A 21,980-nucleotide genomic window follows, 5' to 3' on the forward strand; every position below is an offset into this window, starting at 1 on the left:
CGATTTGAACAGTGCGCCGCTTTTACACATTCACAGTTACGGGCCACAACCCGGTGCACCGCAGTTCAGCTTAATCGAACTCCCTCAATGAAGAGTATCACCCAATCGGTGCTCATATATTTTCTGCCTCCTTCAAGCGTTTGTCCAATCAGATCTGTCAAATTTTAGTATCTAGTCCCGATAGCCTGGGCATCCAATGAAAATTCAATATCCTTCCACGTGGCTTGCTTCCGAGAACCGATACCGCGAGAGTGGGCTAAGCCGCAGTTCATCTGTATTGCGGTGAGTGCAACTGTACGAGCGGCGCCTTCACGCCAATTCATTCAACTCCAGCTACTCATATAACGGAGGACAGGAGGAGGTCTGTGCTAACACCTCTTTCTACGGCTCTGCAAGCTTCCCTTTTAAATTGCGACACATACTGTGAGTATTGACGGCTTCTCAGTGTGACGGATGGTATGGATGAAAACACAGGCTATTTTGCTTGGGTTCCGGGTGTGTTTATGTAATGTTTTCTTCTAGATCGCGTGCAAACATGGCTCTTGAGTTATCTTTCCCGAGTCAACGGCAGTGTCAATTTGGACTGTCGTGCCTGCTAGCCAGTTGCGAATATAGTGGGCAGACCGCATGTGCGAGACGGAGTTTGATGAAAGGGATGCATTGTAACGTTTTGGGAGAAGGGGGGCAGGATTAGTTGACAGAATGCATGGTTGTTCAGTTCAGCGTTATATTAGTTATTTGGACAGTTCGCTTGGTGAGAATTGATGAAAAACGTTGATTGTCACTAGATTTCGCCAAAGAAGTAAAGTACCAAGCCATCAGAATATATATATAGCCTTTGAAAAGCCACAGTCATGGCCTTTTAACAAAATTGGCTACATTTTGAAATATCCAATCTCTCTATGAATAAAACGAAAGCACCACATTGAAATGTGGTTGGTTACATTCCATTACAAATCACGGTTGTGCATCGATCGTTGTGCTTAACCATGTGATGTAACTGAATCACGTATAGCCTACGATTTATGCTACTTGGTTCAAGAAATGTTAGGTTTTCTTTCTGAATTCAATAGGCCTGTTGACTGCTTGGGACAAATGGGTGCTTGAAGTAGCGGTTGAATAGTTAACCAATTCATTAGGGCAATGTGGGAAAAGTTAGATGTAGGCAACCAATAATCCCACAAAATGAATAGTCTGCCTAATTGAAGTTGGAAAGATGATGGTGTAAGTAATCCATGAGGGCTGCCTACTGCAATCACAAACACTATCAATTGATAGGGTGTCAGCAAACACACCGCTGGTGCCAGATTCAGCACAAGAGTCAATCATCATGTCCAAACACGCGTTGTTTTACTAAACACTCTTAGGTGGGCTTGTCCTCATCGACCTCCACTTCATCTCATTACATTTGATGCAGCCAGGTACTAATTGCTGTTGTGACAGTTTTCCATGCTTAGAGGGTGCGTAGGCTCTGAGCCATGGATACCATGACAAACCGGTGCCCAGGACACTTTTGCTGGACCATTTCATTTAGCTTCCACTCTACCTCGGTTATTGGCGTGTTACAGCGAAGGGGGAGCTCCCGGAGGCAAACAAATGGCTGCTCAACGTCACCACCAAGAGCGAGGGCCTCCGTTAACCCCGTAGTGGCTGATGGGAAGCAGGCAGCAGCCGCCTCTGCTGCTCAAGCACGTTACATCAGCCATCACTCATTCACTCGCCCGCTCCGGACCCTGGCGCTTTCAGTCAGCACTCCGTACTCCCGAGGACTATGATGTCATTTCAGATGCATTAAATGCATCATAGCCAGAGTCAGTCAATAGACAGGAAGTTACCATACCACAGAACAAGATTAACATATTATGTTTTTGGCAAAGGCATTATGGGATAGCTAACAACTTGTAGGAATGGGTAATTGTTTACAAGTGAGTACTATTTTTAATAGTAATGTTAAATAATACACATTGGCAGTTAAGCCACTTTATATTAGACTGCGTGATGATGGATGGTAAAACATTAAGGACATCTTCCTAATACTGAGCTGCACCCCCCCCATTCTCCTCAGAACAGCCTCAATTTGTCTGGGCATGGACTCTACAAGGTGTCAAGCATTCCACAGGAATGCTGGCCCTTGTTGACTCCAATGCTTCCTACAGTTGTATCAAGTTAGCTGGATGGTCTTTGGGTGATGGACCATTCTTGATACACACAGGAAACTGTTCAGCGTGGAAAAACCCAGCAGCGTTGCAGTTCTTGACACAAACCGGAGTGCCCGGCCCCTACCCCGTTCAAAGGCAGTTCAATCTTTTCTCTTGCCCATTCACCCTCTAAATGGCACACACACAATCCGTCTCAATTGTCTCACGGCTTTAAAATCCTTATTCAGCCTGTCTCCTCCCCTTCATCTATGCTGATTGAAATGGATTTAACAAGTGACATCAATAAGGAATCATAGATTTTACCTGGATTCAACTGGTCAGGTGTTCATGTTTTGTACACTCAGTGTATAGGGTGTCCACCCACGGCCAAGAGTGGGTGAAAACGCACTTTGGTGATTAAATTTCACTTCCTTGTGTTTATAAAATACATTTTACCAAGACAAATATAATTTTTATACATTATAACCAAAAAGTCGGATTTTGTTACCTAACACATTAGATAATAAGCACCTAGCTCTGTTGAAAAAAGTAACTAAACATAACATGTTTTGTCACCTGAAACAATGTTTCTCCTTCTTGAATGCAAAGTTCATATTATTTAATGAAAAGGTCATGAATGCTATCGCTGACGAGAGATTAGCCTCTCCTCCATCTTGTCTTGCAGTGTGAAACCCTCGGCTCTCCGTCCAGTAGTGGAACGATATTGCGTGAAGATGACGTGCAGACTAATGAAATGCATCACTATGTAAAACAGGGCATTACGGTGGCCTGGCTATGCTCATTTCAACCATAAAAGGACACTGGCCTTGTCCTTGTTAATTTCGTGTTAGTCAGGCTATATTTTCAAGAAAGCCAGAGAGACGAGAACCCTGATTTCTTACTGACTGTTGACAGACCTTTTCACCTTCTTTCCAATAAACTTTTACACTTCCACCACTGATCTGTCAAACTGTGGATGAATATCGTTCCTCTATTGGAATGTCTAGTTTATCTCAATTGGTCGTTTAGAGTTGAAGTTGATCACCACAGGACCTCGGAAAGCCACACTGTTTTCTTTTGCGATCTGTTAAAGGCACGACGTGGCTACATGGCTCATGGCAAGCACAAAGTGACTGGTGCTGCAGCCACATGGTTCAGCCACAAAAAGGCAGAACGTTCATACATGAACGTGCCGTCAATGATGACTTTCAACAAACATCCTGGCAACTTTGCTTTGCCGTAGAGTTTCAGCGATTGGGGGAATGGTTCGCCTTTGACCCCCCCCCCCCCACACGCACACACTCACTCCAATCCTTGACTGGCATATCACCACAGAGCCTGCTGATAATCGCATTAGACCCGCTTCATGCTCATTGTTAGACATCTTAATTATTATGAGGCAGATGTAGTGGCGTTTCGCACAAGGGCAGGGAACCCCAACATCAAGTATCAGGTGTTTCATTTAGTCTAAAGTTCTGGGTGATTTAAAAAAAAAAAAAAAAAAGTTTTTAACCTCTTTCCTATCTTCTCATTTGAAGGTGTTTGTTTTGAACCCATAATGAGCAGTGCTTTGATTCGTTTGTTTTTGTTCATTAGGTAGGCCTATGTTGCCTGAACCATAATGACAGGGGGCCTGTCAATCGATCTGGTGTTTAGGGTATGGATGACCTTCCTGTCTCGCATATGTCCGCTAGTGACAAAAAATACCCCACTCCACCCTTGTGGGGCGAGTATCTTTATTATTTCACCCTGACTATATGGCGAGAGCAGTTCCATGTAACCGTTCTATGCGAATAAGACAAAAATATTTGAACACTTTCACAACACAGAAATGTCTCTGAAGATCTGCTTTCATAACATGACTTAGGCCTTCGGCTTAACATAACGTCATCGCAGTGTTCGTGATGTCTATGACTGCCATATGCTTTATTTGGCACATCAGGAGAGCCAGTGCAGGGACACAACGATGGCCTCGAGTCAAATGGGCCTGCAGAGATATCAAATGAGCAAGGCAAGAGGCACTTTCACCTGGCAATTTCCTTTCTGGCGTAGTGAAAGCTACCAGCATTAATTTGAATTACATAAAATCTGCGTGGAGCACTGTACCCTTATTAAGAGGCCCTGCCCAGCAAATAATTTGATATATGGTATGATGCACCGAAATAATGAGCCTTAGAATGAAGCAAGGCAGGGCCTCATTGTCACACTCGCAAGGCTGCGTGTCTTCGTTTTCTTTATGTCTGCAAGCCTCTGCTCTGGTATGGGTTGATCAGTTCTAGTGTGGCTTATCCATTTGTTCAAAGAAACCCCGTACTATTCCAAGTCGATTTGAAGTGTACTGGGTTTGGAAAAGGAAATCTCGAAGGAAGTTCCTCTGGAGCGGGGAAGAAGGAGCCGTATGAATCACCTTGCTCGTATTTGAAGCTTCAGTCGTAAGAAATCTCAGATAACCGATCCTTATGTTTAAAAAAACATTTTTTTTTAAGGTTCTGGGAGAACATTGATTAAAGCACTCATCCCCACTGCACTTCAGGATCGAATTTACACTCTTCATTCCACAAAGTGTATTTTTTTTTTTTTATATTTATATATAGATCTCTCGACCAGCGGCAAATAACAAGATAAATGTTTCCTTTGAGTTTCTGAGGAAAATGGGCGTTGAGGCTTAATGAAATCTCTTCACGTGAATGAGGGGATCGTTTTCATTCTCTAAGGGGCTAGTTTTAGCTGGATCTGAAGGTGTTGCTGTGTTTTCACCTCCTGCAGGGGTGACCGAGGGGAATTCATAACGGAGCAATAGCCTCTCACATGACTGAAACCTAATTGGGTCACAGGGCGGTAAGTGGCCCCCCCAAAAAATATCTGCCCTTCTGAAAAAAGCTGGTTTATAGGTAAAGGGAGTGTGTATGCTCAAATATGGCACAGGATCTGAACAGTTCAATAAATTAATCTGGTTGCTGGTTAACATTACCATGTGTCCGACAACCAGAACCATCCAACTTTAAGCAGACCACACATACAAGTCACCGTTGTATACAGCTACAGTTCCCTCACATGTCATCTAAGCTGAAGTCATTGACTCTTGGATTGTTCATCGGTGGTGCGTTTTGTTTGGGTCAAGGGGTGACTCAAACGGAAATTAAATGCAGTGGTTTGGTTTGAAGAGTGAACTTACTGGGCTGGAAGTATTGGATTTTCGGTGGGTCTAGGGGGCGTTTGTGTGTGTGGAGGTAGTCTAATTGCGTTGCAGTGTGTGTTCTGGGGAGGGAGGAACATGTTTTAAAGGCCCGTTGTCAGTGCGGAGGGGGGTAGTTGCAGTCGGGGTTAGGCTGGGCTCGACGGGACCCCATCCTGCACTCCCCGGAGGGCGCATCAGTGCCGTCCCATCTCCCCCGTCACCAAATTGTGCAGGGCAGGAAGCTGCAGGTTGTAGCCATTCATGCTGAATACATTTGAATGTTGAGACTTAGTTGCATCATTATTTTTTTAAGCAAGAGACAAGAGAAAGCCCTCCAGAGTTTAGAACAAATAACTGTGTGTGTGTGTTGGGTCCCTGTGGTATAGCGAGGGCACTGCTTGACATGTCCTTTCTTATGCAAGCGGTTTCGTAACCTCTAACATCCACTGAAGATGGACGTTCAGAGGACAAGGGGAAAGGGCTAACGCACACGACCGAGCTGGTTAGCGTCAGCTACTCGCCGCAACATCAAAGTGCATGGGCACACGCACACAGGGTCGCTCCACCGAGAGCCCTCTGTTCCACTGCCACCCAGACCCTTCCAGTCCACAGCCAGGCCAGTTGGGGCTGGCTAATATCAGCCTTTTACCCATACACTATCACACCAAAAGTTAGGGACTAACATGTTGTGGGATGGCTTTCAGTTTAATAGACCTAGTTTTTCACCCAAGTTACCCATATTATGTGGAAGGTACTATGAATGTTAAGTCTTAAAAAATTTTACAAATAAATTGGTATTGCTAAACATTTATTTTGTTTTTGTTAAATTACTGACAATACAGGTTGCCATACAGATTGCAAAATAGTTGGGAGGAAATTTTCGATGTACCGATTCCATGGCACATGGTTTATGAACTGATACACAAAACGACGCCGGATTCAAAACTTGGTGTTTTTCAATGTAGATTATTATACAACATTTTTGCAACCAATAGAATGTTATATATATGTGGGGGATACAACCATCCCAGCTCTGCAGATTTAGCTGGGAAGAGACAAAATCATTAGATCACTTTTGTTTTTGGTACTGTCCATATGTAGCTTGTCTTTAATCGCAGGTTCAGTAATGGGTGAAAAATTGCAACATTTACCTGTAGCTTACTCTGCAGATAGCACTTCTGGGTGATTCTGAAAAGTCGTAGTCAATTGATCAATAATAGAATAATGTGAAGGTGTTTATTTTAATTTTACAATCTGTAGAAACTATGAGAATAGATGGGTTCAGAGCTTTTGTGAAACAGCACAATAGAAAATTATATATGGCAGCTAGGAGTCATGGTGCACAAGACACCAGTCTGATACGGCTTTCTCAGTGGACATTGCGGCGGCCACTGGGTTAACACAGTCCATCACTCTTAAGACATTTGATACTGACATTTTATGTGGTTATATTATGCAAAAATAATGGTGCAACACTATGTAATCTAATATTTTATAACAAATGTGATTTATCCTGTGTTAGATACGGTTGCTGTCCGCGGTTCTGAAACATAATCTTCAGTGCGCTATAGAATTAGCGCGTTTTCCCCATGTTGCAATGTGCATAACAGCAAAGTTAACCAGCATGTTGAGAACAATGTGGCGTCAGGCAGAAGCAGCAGAGACAAGGGAACAGCCCTTGCCTTTGCCTGCCTTTAACTAATTGTCTAAGAAATTTGAGGAGAGTGGAAACCAACTTAATTAGGTCTATAATCAATAGCTTAATTGTTAAATGTGCCTGGCTTTATAAATCATCCATTTATATTTACAGAATTAAGACGGGTCTTGCTTCTGTCGCCTGTTTTTAAACAAACACTCAATAGCCTACTGATTCCATGAGCACCGAGCCTCATGCAACGGCAAAATGTCGTATAAATTAATTTCACATGCTGTAATAAAGGCTTTACCGTTTTTTTCATTCGCATTAGAACAGACTTAATACTTCATTTTATTTAGTGTTTACACTGTTCCAAACGGGCAGTAAAAATGATATAGTAATCTAACCGCACCTGTTTATCACACATAATATGCACACAGCGCTTGCTCCTATACCCTCCTTTTTCTCGATCTCATTACTATTACAGTTATTATGATCATCATTATAATAGTAAGTCATGTCAACATTAGTAGCCTTGTATAACCACCATTGAGCTCTAGGCTGAAGAGCGCGTCCTGTTTAGTCTTAATAGCGTAACTTAGTTAGGCCTATATTTCAATATATAGGCTACTGTATCGATCGATCGTTAATTCGTTCAATCCATCGCACAGCATACGAGACATTCATGCTGTCAATGATTTTTGTTTTCGAATGAAGTAACAAAGGGAGCTTTGAATAATTAGCCTAAACAATGAATCAACCGCAATTCACAAATGCATGCAACTGTTTCTAGTCTGCTGTAATAAAGGGATATATATATATATTTTTCCATTAGAACAGACTCTCTGGTACACTGATTTAGTGTTTACACTGTTCCAAATGACCAGAAAAAAATGTGTAGTCTAGCAGCAACTGTTTGGCACACAATCCTCAAGCAACACTTGCTCTTATACCCTCCTTTTGTCTGGATCTCCAGTAGTTTCCACAACAAAGTCAAATGTCTTCCACAGATCTGACTTCTCCTCTCCCTCCTGAGCAACCAGTATACATATATATATTTCAAGTAATATTTATCCCCCCCCCCCCCCCAAAAAAAACCCTGTATATGTGGGATTGGAAATTACATTGATAGAAGCCACAATCTATCTGCAATATTAAAGCTGATCTACCACCACACACACAAAAAAGGGTGCTGTTTATGTCATGTAAATCAACCTGTTGTCTCCCGGCTGGAATTTCACAGAAGGATGTGTTATGTTGCTAGATGGTCCATTTTTCGTTGGACTGAACTGGGGCTTCATGGTTGCCTGTTTAACTTTGACTCCCCTTAGCTTGCTTTGCATTTCGCTACACCCGCAATAACATCTGCTAAATATGTGTATGCTACCAAAAAGATTTGATTGGGCCGCACCTTTGCTTTTCACCACTCCTTCCACATGAACGAGCCCCCTGACGCGCTCGCGCAGAGCTAATATGCTTTGCGTGAGATTGTTGGCTCAACCCGGCGACGTCCATCTGCCAAATGACGCAGGCTTGGCGGTCAGCGGTTTATGGCTGTGCCACCAAGGTCACCACAACTCGTAGCCAGGTGGTTAGGCGATCAATATCAACCGCCATAGGGAAACATCTGAGGGTATGGTAGGCAAGTCCTCATCCTTTCTCTCCTCCCCACCCCTCTGGTCCCTTTTTTAAATTCATAATGATATATACCGTAAAACTTCTATTAATGGCACAGGCGTTAATTTGATATCACTGAACACAACAGGCGCTTAGAGGCTTCTATTTGAGCCAGGTGTTTATTTAATTAATGCACACAGCTTTTGGCCATTTGCATAATACTTTTTCAAATTTCAAACAAGTTTTCAGCATTTTTTTATACTTTTTAAAAATTTCCTGCACTAATGTATTATCATCCTTGACATAATACTTATTCTCTTTGACTGTGCATTTTCGTCAGTTCTTACTTTTGCCACTAAACGGCGATCAGACGATTTCTCAGCTGTTAGCAGCCAATTGCTAGAGGTTTCTTAATGGCGATTAAAAACGGATGATTGTCATTTTTGGAGGCATTACTAAATTATTTAATGTAACAAATTAAACCTCAAACAATTCATGGTAACCTCATAAACAATTCATTTAGACCGGTGTTTATTTGAAACTGTTTTATTTGCTCAAATGTGTGCAGTTTGCCCGGCTATTAAGGGACCAGTGGCCATTTGAGACTGTTTTAATTGAAGTTTTACGGTAGGCTATTAGTTCATACTGTCTTGGCTATGACTTAGGCCTCCCTGTTCTGTCCTATGTTTTTGGCCCTGTTGGTCGGTGGTGTAGGATAAAATTGCCCCCTAGATCTAAAGTCAATTTTGAAGTTTTCTTCTCTAATGGTATAGGGATGATAAGCTGATCCCAGATCTGTGCCAAAGGACAACTTCCATCCCGGGGTGCGTCTGAGTCATACGACAGTGTTTACCTGTCAGACCTTTACATTGCAGTACAGCCCTCAAATACAAAGTTATTGTATACATGGAGAGCAAGGCATATACTCCCCTCTCAAGCTATGACTACCTGTCATACCCTGTACAGCACTTTCAGTGGATTTCAGGCAGGCTGTGTGGAAAGCTACATCACCCCAGGTTAAGACTAGTTCTGCCGACATGTCTGTCTGAGGTCTGAGCAGACTGAAATAACCACACACCTTGTCACCATCGTGTGTGTGCATATCACCCTGTTAATACAGCTCCTGTCATGACGTGGCGGTACATGTATGTGCGATGGATGAGGAGCCAGCCCCATGAATAATGGAGCTCTAAGGATTCATAGAGAAGCTGTGAAAACATGCCAGTCATGTCTGGGCATTCGGTTTCAACGGATCCCTGCCTGCCTACACACAATGATCCTCTAAGTTATCTGACACCCTCTCCTTCATACCAACATGCTTCTACAGTCTGCTTTTCTCACCGTCCCGCATCTGGCCATTTCCTCCACTCTTGAGACTGGTAGTGCTGAGCAATTAAACAAAATGTCAGCCACTAATTGACCGACATTCGGTTCAAATTAGAGGTTGACCGATTAATCGGCCGATTTAATTAGGGCCCATTTTCAAGTGCCCTTTTGGATGCCGATTATGGCCGATTACATTGCAATCCACGAGGAGATTATTGTATTTTCAGATGTTTTGTAGCTGGTGTACCAAACTGAAAGTAGAAGACGCAAAAACGAATCTTAAGCATAGATATAGTGCACATAGAACAGATCTACCACTTCTTAGACCTGCTTTCAATGACAGATCTATAACACATTTCTATGTGAATTTGGCCCCAGAAGTTACATATTGCAAATTTAATTAGAACAATTTACCTTCTCGTTCTAGGACTGGAAACATTGTTTGCTGAGTTCACAACATGCTACACTTATGAGAAACAAGTTTTGGTTTATTTTATACCATTTACGCAGTCATGTGAGCAATGAGCATATTTGTTTTTTCTGTCCTGTTTATGTTGACTTGTGACGTGCGCACACGTGCCTGAGCAAGTACCCAGCCTTCTTGCAAATGTAGGAAAGTGCGCAGTTGTCCTTCTGTTTGTTTTCTTCCTTCACTTCAGTGTAAGCTAACAAAGTCCTTTTACATTTTTTTTTATTATTTTATTTTATTTTAAATATTTATTTAAATTATAATAGTTCCTCAGCTTTTGAAAAATCTTTCCAAAACTCTCCCCCTCGATAATCGGCGTCACTGATAAATAGGCTATGGATATGGATTTGTACATTTCATACTATAGCACAACTGTCCCCTTCATACTTTCCTTGTCAAGTCATCTTATAGCCTACTTTCATATTTTTTTTAAACGAGGTTAAGGAAAGGAGATATATATTTTCTTGACGGGTGCTTTTATGGGGGTGTGCGTGTGTGAGTTTCCTGATTCTCTCAAAAGGCCTACGTTCATTTAGACCGTTTCCTAGAGTAGCCTGTCTGGACTCCGTCTCTCTTTAAGAATCAAACGCTCCTGTCATGATTTAATCTCGTAGAAGGCCTATTGTCAAGTGCTTAGGTTACATTTTTTTCGTCTCAAAAAAAATCCCCTCTTGTAATTTTAATGTTTTTATATGTAGAAAAGCCAACGGGCAAGGAAACGGTAGGCATATCTTTATTTTGACTCTGTTAATGTTGTCAATACGAAAATGCAACAGATCCTTTCCAACCTGGCATTTTCTGCATTTGTTGATTCATATTTCTTAGTAATAACCTGAATAACAATGGAATGCCATGATAATAACGAAGTGTAATGGCTTGTTTCATAGATGATTTTTTATTAAGAAACATATCCACGTCAACAAGTGTACAAACAGAATTGTGACCTCCCCTTTTTGCACCCCCCCCACCCCATGTACATTGGCCTGGCCAATCACCTTAACCTCAAATTCCAAGACTGTCACAGCTCTACTCGGTGTGTAATACAGTTCATATCAATCAATCTCATCTCCCCAACATAACCACCACAGAGCAGTCATCTCTGGCCAGTAATCTGCCGCCCGTCTGGGACTCTGTATGTAATCGAGTTATCTCAATCTGTACACAAACAGGCCAAGCCACAATCACACAGCCTGCTGGGCAATTCTCAAGTCGGCTTCTGTCCACTCTAAACAGTGCACTATTTGACTCTGTTAAAGTAACTGTCCAGTGAAAATCTCCCTTTATTTAAAAGCTCAGATTCTGTTAACGCATACCCAAATAATGTTGTTGACTCGTCCTGTACTCGCATATGTCCTTATTATACACATGGTGTATAATATGCCTCTCTCCATCCCTACAAAATCCTCCCAATGTCTATCCACTCAAGTCCATCTTGGTTCCATCTCTGACGCGTGTCACGTTATGCTTAGGAAAAAAATGTCAGTCCTCTTAAGATGTCACTCCGAGCAAGGATGGCCTTCAAGCTCCTTCTGTGAGCCTCAGCTATGTCGTTTGGTACTGTGAGTCAAAAGAATGTTTTGCAGCGTTTTTCCTTGTAATGCCGTCGTAAACATGGCCTCTCGTCATCTTTAACGCAGTTCTTGCATAAGTCATGGCGCCCTAATTTCTTGACTGCGGCAGGATAGGAGGGAGGGGAAGAGGACGGAGAGGGAAATTGAGAGTAGGGAGAGCAGAGAGGAAAGGAGATGGATGGAGAGAGGGAAAAGGAGACCTTCTGTTGAGTTGCCAATAAGCCGTGGCAGCCTCCTTCGAATGTAGCCTAGCCCAGGAGTGTGCTGAATCTCTCTCCCCCGACACGGCTCGTGTCAGGCTGAATGCACAGTGTCATGACTCACTGTGTCACATGAAAAGGCGGTGCTCTTTCTCCTCTACACACTGCATGGCTCTTGTGTAAAGCCCTTGGTGATATGGCTATATATAGAGGGGAGAGAAGAAGCTAGACAAGGCGAAAACAGTCTTTTGGTGCTGTATGGCTGACTGTTGGAATGCCCCGATGTAAGGATTTAGGAGAGGGGTTGGTTGTTTGTGGCTTCTCAAGTGGGGCGTGCAAGGCTAGACTGAGGTATGTTTGCTGTAATGCACAGATTAGATCTAGGATCAGTTTACCCTTTCCCTAATTGTAACACATAATTAGAGCGACGAAAGAATCTGACCCTGTATCAGTGGTTAGAGGCAACTTCTACCTACATCCACATTCTACCTTGTCAACTGTTATGCTTCCTGCTGTACGTCCATTCCTGGCCTATTAGTGAGGAGAATGGTAAATGAAGTAGAAATTAACAGAAGCTTCTCCATAATATTATTGACTCACATTCCTCTACTTTGGAACCAAATCCAGGATGTTGAATTTCGAGGTTGCCATGGGGATTGCTCACATCCGTTCCTTAAAAGTAGGAAGACTGCTGTGTCTGGAATAGTTGGAATTCCACCTGGCCGGGAACGCTGGCACCATGCATTCATAACGCTGAGCGATCCCAGGGTCAGGTGTGTCTCTCTAATTCACTCCAAAACAGCAACAGTACTGCACCCACTGGATAGGGGGGGGAAACAAAAAGAATGGCAGCGTTCTCTGTAAAACGAGTGGCAGGTACATGCTGGTCTGGAGGGCATGTGTCTGCACTTTGTTCACTCGGGGAACATTTTAATTTGATCGGTTTTTAAAATGTATCGGATTTGTGACACCACAGTTTTTTTGGGGTCTATGAGTCCTCATTTTGGCTGTTGTGGGGAAGGCATGGTGTGAATTTGAAACATTGTTAAATGCTGTAGGGTAATTCCACGGTACCGGAATTATGCTTGGAAAGAAAACCTTGATTTCAAAGTATTGCAAACCATACAACTCTACGCACAATGACTACTTTGAACAATTTACACAGAATTTCACAAACACGTTTCCTTCAACTGTGCAGATGCAAAGTTTGGTAATAGAATTACGGTAAAATCTCCCACTACATTTTCTTCTAGCTCCTCCCCCAAACAAGACCAGATTTGGTTGGTCCAGTATGAATGTTGGAGGTGTGTATTTTAGCATCATCCATTTCCTTTTTCACTTCTGGATGTTGACTTGAAAGATTAGTGAGTCATCCCTCACCTCATTCTGTTATAACATATTTGGTCTGACAGATTTACATGACACCCAGAATATATTGTATAATGTGAACAAACACAGTGCCACACATGGCTGGCAAATAGCTTAGCATTAGCTCATCATAATCAGTACAACCTTCAAAAAAGTATTTTACACACACATCCATTACAATCTATGCAAGAATCGGAATGCATGATTTGTCACCAGTACTTGAAAATGTGAATAAACAGTAAATGCATTATGCTACATACATAAGTGTGTGTGTGTGTGTGTATGCTACAGAAGATAAGGCACTTATTTTCTTGGAACGCACACATGTCCAAAGTTATTATTTGTAAGGAAAACAACAATGAAGGCAATGCGTGTGCCAGCCAGAAAATGTGCCAGGGGAAAACATTTGTGCTAGACTGCGCAAATGTCTGCATACTTGATCTTGGGAAACACTGGGGAGGTGCTTGGGCTCTCATTGAAAAGACATGTTGGTCCGGTTCAGTAAAGCCTCAAACATAAATTGTTCGCAACAGTGGAATGGGCTACTTCTATGTACATTTTATGAGGCGCAACACACCTCAATTCAAACTGTAAGAAAATACAACTTTTTTAGAATACAATAGAAAAAAAAGCCTATAGATAATTAACAGGTTTGGTTTGAGGGCAGCGTGGGTTTACTGTCCTGTTGTGTAACATCACATTTTGGAACAGTGAGTGTTTTCTGATGCTAGGGCGACCGTTAGAGATATTTGGAACTCAGGCGTGAGGTTAAAGGGTAATGACACCCCAAAATAAAATACATATTTTGGTTAAAAAAAATACTGCTAAACCTTTTTTTTATTATTCAACATTGCATTTATTTTCAAGACAATGTAAGCTATATACTTAATTTGATTTAATTAAAAACAGAATTTGAAGAACAAACATCGTGGCAATTCATATCTTTCAGTACAACTGTAAATAAGACTTTAATCTTGAAGACAGGATGACGGTTTAATGTTCTCTTAGAAAATAGTCCTGATCATATAGGCCTAGAAAATATCCAAAACAACTTACAATACACTGAATTTAAACTGTAAAGTCATATCTTTCTAGACCATACCACAACACATTTTTCCAATCTGATAGGTAAATGCGATTTAAAGTATTCAATTTTGCATGGAATCAAGGCATTAGAAGTTACAGAGGCCACCAAAATAGGACTCCTTGGGCAAAATATGTACGACCTGGATGGCTGGGAGCTCGCCCCCAGTGATGTGATGGGGTGTCAGCACCACCCTCTCTGTAGAGTCTTCCCCAGGATCTGGGCGGCCATGCAAAATCGTTTCAGCCTCCTGAGGGAGAAGACACATTGCCGTGCCTTCTTCACGACTGTTCTGGTGTGAGGATCATGTTAAGTCGCCAATGATGTGAACATCGAGAAACTTGAAGCTCTTGACTCTCTCCACTGTGGCCCTTTAGTCCATGATCAGCTCTTTGGTCTTGCTGATGTTGAGGGAGTTGTTGTTCTGGCACCACATTGACAGTTCTTTAACCTCCTCCTTGTAAGCTGTCTGTCTCATTGTCATTAGTGATCAGGCCTACCATGTGTCATAAGCAAACTTTTTTATGTAGATTTTTTTTGTATTTATTTTTTACCCATTTTTCTCCCCAATTTTGTGGTATCCAATTGGTAGTTAGTCTTATCCCATCGCTGCAACTCCCATACGGACTTGGGAAAGGCGACGGTTGGGAGCCGTGCGTCCTCCGAAACCCAACCAAGCCACACTGCTTCTTGACACAGTGCCCGCTTAACCCGGAAGCCAGCCGCATCAATATGTCGGAGGAAACACTGTACACCTGGCGACCGTGTCAGTGTGCATGCGCCCAGCCTGCCTCAGAAGTTGCAAGAGTGCGATGGGACAAGGACATCCCTGCCGGCCAAACCCTCCCCTAACCCGGACCCGTGTTGGAGGTGTTGCCAACTCTCTCAACCTGGGGCTCATCAGGAAGTTCATGATCCTGTTGCAGAGGAATGAGTTCAGTCCCAGGGTCCCGAGCTTGGAGGGCACTATGGTGTTGAACGCTGAGCTTTAGTGTCCAGGTGGGCTAGGGCAGTGCAATTGAGAATGCATCGTCTGTAGAACTTTTGGGGCGTAGTGCAAATTGGAGTGGGTCTAGGATGACGGAGGGGATGTGTGCCATGACCAGCCTTTCAAAGCACTTCATGATTACAGATATTACAGGTAGTTATTGTGGCAGTTCGCCTTAGAGTGCTTGGGAACAGGAATGATGGTCAGTTTGAGACAAGTGGGGATTATAGACTCTGCCAGGTTGAAATGACAGTGAAGATGCTGGTCTCCCCATGTTTGAAGAACACACCCTGAGTACTGTTTGGCCCCATGGCCTTGAATGTTGACCAGATTAAAAACTTTGGCCTTGGAGAGCAAGATCACCCAGTGTTTTGAGATGGCGGGGACCCTCTTGCACGGCTGTGTTTTTGTCGAAGCGTGTATAAAAGGCATTGAGTTCGTCTGGTAGAGGCATTGTTGGATAGATCACGGCTAGATCTACCTTTTGTAATCCGTAATGGACTGTAGCCCCTGCCACGTCGAACATTGGAGACGTTGTAATAGGATTCCACCTTGTTCCTATATTGTCCTTTTGCCTGCTCTGCAGAGGTCGTAGCGGGACTTCTTGTACGTGTTCCTGTCCTCAGCCATAGCCTCAGGGTTGGCTGCGATATCCCTGTGTGTGGTAGCTCTGTCCTTTAGCTTAGGGCATACGTCTGTGTTAATCCAGGGCTTTTGATTGGGGAAGCAGCCACCCTTCACTGTGGGGACAACGTCGGTGACATTTTCCTGATGAAACCCGAGACTGAGGTGGTTAGCTCATCGACGCTATTGGCGGAGTCCGGGAAACATATTCCAGTCAGTGCTAGCAAAGCAGTCCTGCTACATAGTTTCTGAATTCAGAGGATAATTTCTCTAATAACCTGCTTGTTTATAGTTTAAGTGCCAGCTTATTGTCCTGAGGTGGAGAACAGTCACGATAACAGGAACTCTCTCAGGAGGTAGAAGGATCGTCATTTCACTATCAGGTATTCCTGATGGGTGAACAATTGTTTGAGACTTTCACTGTACTAAAGTCTCCACACCTTATGTTGTTGATGAAGAGACATACCGCTCCTCCTCTGGATTTCCCTGAATCCGATGACCTGTCCGCTCGGTGAAATGAGAATCCATCGAGTTGGATAACCATGGGTGATATCTTGTCCGAAAGTTGTCAATCATCAGAAATTATAGTGAATACATTTGGTGCAAAAACGGTAAGGTGAAAGCCAAAATAATCACAAAATTGGGTCGGAGTTCTCAACAGAATTGTACATTTTGATCACTTAAAGATCCCGCACAGCCATCCTATTTCCTGAATAAAAATAGCTTTTCATTTACCAAAACATCACCCATAAGAAATGGTATCTTTTCTCTCCTCTCTAACTATCAGGAAACCTGAAAAAAACAGGCTGAGGGGACTGGGAGCTTATATTCATTCGCTAGCCTTGACTGACAACTCTTTGAAATGCCCTTGTGGTTGTTGCCAGGTAACAATGTAAACAATGGGCCGCATGTCATTGATGACAAGGTAAACCAATACTCTTGAGTTGATATTCTCGTAATAAGGAATTCCCTTCGATCACGCCCACAAATTGGGGAAAACAATCTTTCATTTTGACCCCCAATGTCAAAGAGACAACTTCGTCGTTGAAAATCAGAATTAATGAAGCTTTTTTTTCACAAAAGTAGTGCATTGGGCCGTTACTAGTCCTATATTAGAGGACCGATATAGACATCTGTAGTGTTTTCAGCATCTCAGCTTTGGCAAAAAAGGTAGTTGTATAATTAAGAACAGTGTCTTGCAGGGTTCAATAGTCGTAATTGTAAGAGTTTCCCTTTCGCTGCTATCATCATTCTAATGGAATCCAGAAAGAACAAAACATTTCCATCAAAAGGTGCAAAGTTATGGGCAAAAACCCTAAACATCCACATCAAAAAAAAATCTTGATCAAATAACATGGAAAACAACCACTTTTTTGTGCGGTATTCATTTTCCATCCTTACAAACCACTTAATGTAAATGTACATTACTGTACTGTACATAGGCTGGTCATCTAGGTTTGTACCTGTAGACTTTCCATCACCCTGAAGAAAAACAATGACCGATACAGTTACGCATAAAATGTTCTAGACCTTGCTTTGTTCCACCCAGGTCAACTGCATATCCCTGGAAAGCTTATCACATTGGCTACAAGACTGTCAAGGTGCCATTGTAGCCAATCCCCTGTGTAATGGATGCCTATTGCGCGTAAGGAGGCAACATATTTTTCATGCTCCAAGATAGTCACTCGGTGGACATTCGATGTTGCCATTAAGTCATCCATTGGCATTAGGCTAGATTTGTTCCTACCAACCTAAGGATTCATTTCATACCCCTCATGAAGCTATAGCTGAAGCACAGGCCACATCGAAGCTTACCTTGTAAGATGTTTGGTGAAAACGTTTTGACTCTTGGCTGGTGATCAATAATGGTAGGTCACAGGCAGACAAATAAGACATCCTCATGATCTGTGGAGTCCCGGCTTTCGGTGTGTGTTCCGTGTTTTATTTTGTTTATGCTTCACACCGCTAACTGGAATGTAGGCTTGAAATTACAGTTGAAATCGTAAGTTTACATACACCTTAGCCAAATACATTTAAACTTAGTTTCACAATTCCTGACATTTAATCCTAGTAAAAATTCCCTGTCTTAGGTCAGTTAGGATCACCACTTTATTTCAAGAATGTGAAATGTCAGAATAATAGTAGTGATTTATTTCAGCTTTTATTTCTTTCATCACATTCCCAGTGGGTCAGAAGTTTACATCCACTCAGTATTTTTAAGCATTGCCTTTAAATTGTTTAACTTGGGTCAAATGTTTTGGGTAGCCTTTCACTAGCTTCCCACAATAACTTGGGTGAATTCCTCCTGACAGAGCTTGTGTAACTGAGTCAGGTTTGTAGGCATCCTTGCTCGCACACGCTTTTTCATTTCTGCCCACAAATTTTCTATAGGATTGAGGTCAGGGCTTTGTGATGGCCACTCCAATACCTTGACTTTAAGCCATTTTGCCACAACTTTGGAAGTATGCTTGGGGTCATTGTCCATTTGGAAGACCCATTTGGAACCAAGCTTTAACTTCCTGACTGATGTCTTGAAATGTTGCTTGATTATATCCACATCATTTTCCTGCTTCATGATGCCATCTATTTTGTGAAGTGCACCAGTCCCTCCTGCAGCAAAGAACCCTCACAACATGATGCTGCCACCCCCGTGCTTCACGGTTGGGATGATGTTCTTTGGCTTGCAAGCCTCCCCCATTTTCCTCCAAACATAACGATGGGCTTTATGGCCAAACAGTTCTATTTTTGTCTCATCAGACCAGAGGACATTTCTCCAAAAAAGTACGATCTTTGTCCCCATGAGCAGTTGCAAACCGTAGTCTGGCTTTTTCATGGTGATTTTGGAGCAGTGGCTTCATTCTTGCAGAGCGGCCTTTCAGGTTATGTCGATATAGAACTCGTTTCACTGTGATATAGATACTTTTGTACCTGTTCCTTCCAACATCTTCACAAGGTCCTTTGCTGTTCTGGGATTGATTTGCACTTTTCGCACCAAAGTACGTTCATCTCTTGGAGACAGAACAAGTCTTCTTCTTGAGCTGTATGATGGCTGCGTGGTCCCATGCTGTTTATACTTGCGTACTATTGTTTGTACAGATGAACGTGGTACCTTCAGGCGTTTGGAAATTGCTCACAAGGATGGACCAGACTTGTGGAGGTCTACAATTTTTTTTATTCTGAGGTCTTGGCTGATTTCTTTTGATTTTCCCATGATGTCAAGCAAAGAGGCACTGAGTTTGAAGGCAGGCCTTGAAATACATCCACAGGTACACCTCCAATAGGCTAAATGACCTAATTTGAGTCAATCAGAAGCTTCTAAAGCCATGACATTTTCTGGAATTTTCCAAGCTTTTTACATGCACTAAGTTGACTGTGCCTTTTTAAACCCACTGGAATTGTGATACTAATTCACTCACATCGGCTTCGAAGAGAGTGATCACACAGTCGTCCGGAACAGCTGGTGCTCTCTGGCATCCTTCCGTGTTGCTTGCCTCGAAGCGCGCATAGAAGTAATTTAGCTCATCTGGTAGGCTCGTGACACTGGGCAGCTGATGGCTTTGCTTCCCTTTGTAGTCGAAGATTTGCAAGCCTTGCCACATCTGACGGGCGTTGGAGACGGTGTAGTAGGATTCAATTCTAGTCCTGTATTGACGCTTTGCCTGTTTGATGTTTTGTCGTAGGGCATAGCGGGATTTATTATAATCTTCCAGGTTAGTCCCACTCCTTGAAAGCGGTAGCTCTACCCTTTAGCTCATTGCGGATGTTGCTTGTAATCCATTGCTTCTGGTTGGGGTATGTACGTACGGTCACTGTTGGGAAGACGTCATCGATGCACTTATTGATGAAGCCAGTGACTGATGTGGTGTACTCTTTAATGCCATCGGAAGAATCCTGGAACTTATTCCAGTCTGTGCTAACAAAACAGTCCTGTAGCTCAGCATCTGCATCATCTGACCACTTCCGTATTGAGCTTGTCACGGGTACTTCCTGCTCTAGTTTTTGCTTGTACGCGTCTCTGTGTGGAGTAAAGGTGGTCTAGAGTAATTTTATTTAATATATTTATTTTTCTCCCCCCTCTCTGGTTGCACATGTAACATGCTGGTAGAAAATAGGTGAAATGGATTTAAGTTTCCCTGCATTAAAGTCCCCTGCCATTAGGAGCGCCGCCTCTGGATGAGCATTTTCTTGTTTGCTTATGGCCTTATACAGCTTGTTGAGTGCGGCCTTAGTGCCAGCATCGGTTTGTGGTGGTAAATAGACAGCTACGAAAATATATAGTGTGGTCTACAGCTTATCATGGCATATTCGAGTTCAGGCTAGCAAAACCTTGAGACTTCATTAATATTAGATTTCGTGCACCAGCTGTTATTGACAAATAGACACAGACAGCCACCACTTGTCGTACCGGAGGCAGCTGTTCTATCTTGCCGATGCACCGAATACCCAGCCAGCTGTATGTTGTCGTTCAGCCTCTAATGTAGCATAGTGGCTATAAATAAATTGACTGAAGCATGGGGTTGCTGATCTGAATTTACCCTATTTGGCCAATCATTAAACAGATCTCGAATGTGATCTTAATTAGCATCCTGTTGATGAATTGAATGTACCAAAAACATGCATAAACAGTGAAAATAATGTAGGCCTACCTATAAGGGGAACTTTATTTTATTGTATTTTTTTAATTTAACAAGGCAAGTGAGTTAAAGTATTATTTACAATGACTGCCTTAAAATGTAACCCACCACATGTGGTAACGCGCCTGTACTTCTGACAGAAACCAATTTGTCACCATTCCCCCACCCCATTTTGCCCCAAGGTACCCTACAATTGACCCTTGTTCCCCCCACTCTCACCTATGCACTATTGGTGAATTACAGAGCTGTAACTTGCTTCTGCTAAAAACTCTGGGTTTAAAATGGTGCAGTTCACCCATATTTAGGAGTTGAGAAATACATACATTAGGAATGGAATGCTTGTAGCCCCCTCTTAAAAAAAAAAATAAAGGCCATTAAAACGGCTATTTTCGCAATTGCATGAATTGTTGCGCATTGACTGCTTGTCAGAATGCATGTTTCCATCCCTATGGCACTCGTAACTTGAATGTGCCTCGAGATTAATATTTATCCTACGTGGAACACACAACAAACCGATAAGATAAATAGAAACTATTATGGGGTTGTCAGATTATTATTTTTATTCATTGCTCATTTTGTTTTGCAGAGGAAGAGTAAATGTGGACCGTTCTAGCAGCAATGATTTTGCCGTGGAGCAGCGCCACAGCAAAATGACTGTAGCGGAAATACTGCCTGCTCCTATGAACTTCACGCGGTGGTGCTCATCGGTGGTGCTCATCGGTCTTTTTTAGATGGAAAGGTCTTGAAACGTTTCCGGGAAAAAACAGATCAAGATACCTCCGTCTAATTTGACGCATTCCAGGACAAACTCGTATTGCTGACATGATAGACGGGACTATGTATCTCAATAACTCATTCAATTCCATTGTGGCGCATGTGTAGATATATTTAATTTACTTGTTCTATTGCTGATAGGAGAGTAGAGTGTTCTTGTCATACATAGTAGTCGATCCTAAACCGGTACCTCTACAAAATTGTGTCAGAGAAGAGGCATCTGGGTTCGGTAGTTTAAATGTTCCATTATCGGTGCAATACATTCCAAAGCCCGTGTCGGCTGACGTCCGTTTGCAATTCCTGAGGTGAAACGCAAAAGGATGTACTGCCTGTGTTTTTGAATATGGACAATTACAAACATATGACTTTAAGT

At 42.5% G+C, this 21,980-nt stretch overlaps 1 protein-coding gene across 4 annotated transcripts in view; it reads left to right on the forward strand.

Annotated features, from left to right (window-relative positions):
* Window positions 1–256: 256 nt before the first annotated feature.
* The window catches only part of LOC129821379 (double-stranded RNA-specific editase 1-like), a 180,287-nt gene continuing 158,563 nt past the window's right edge, over window positions 257–21,980 (forward strand). For all 4 annotated transcript variants that reach the window (XM_055878994.1, XM_055878993.1, XM_055878997.1 and 1 more), the window contains exon 1: window positions 257–423. The gene's annotated coding sequence lies outside the window, so the exon portion shown is untranslated. The remainder of the gene's footprint in view (window positions 424–21,980) is intronic.

The sequence above is a fragment of the Salvelinus fontinalis genome, chromosome 23 (genome assembly GCF_029448725.1).
Source record: "Salvelinus fontinalis isolate EN_2023a chromosome 23, ASM2944872v1, whole genome shotgun sequence".
NCBI classification, from domain to species: Eukaryota; Metazoa; Chordata; class Actinopteri; order Salmoniformes; family Salmonidae; genus Salvelinus; species Salvelinus fontinalis.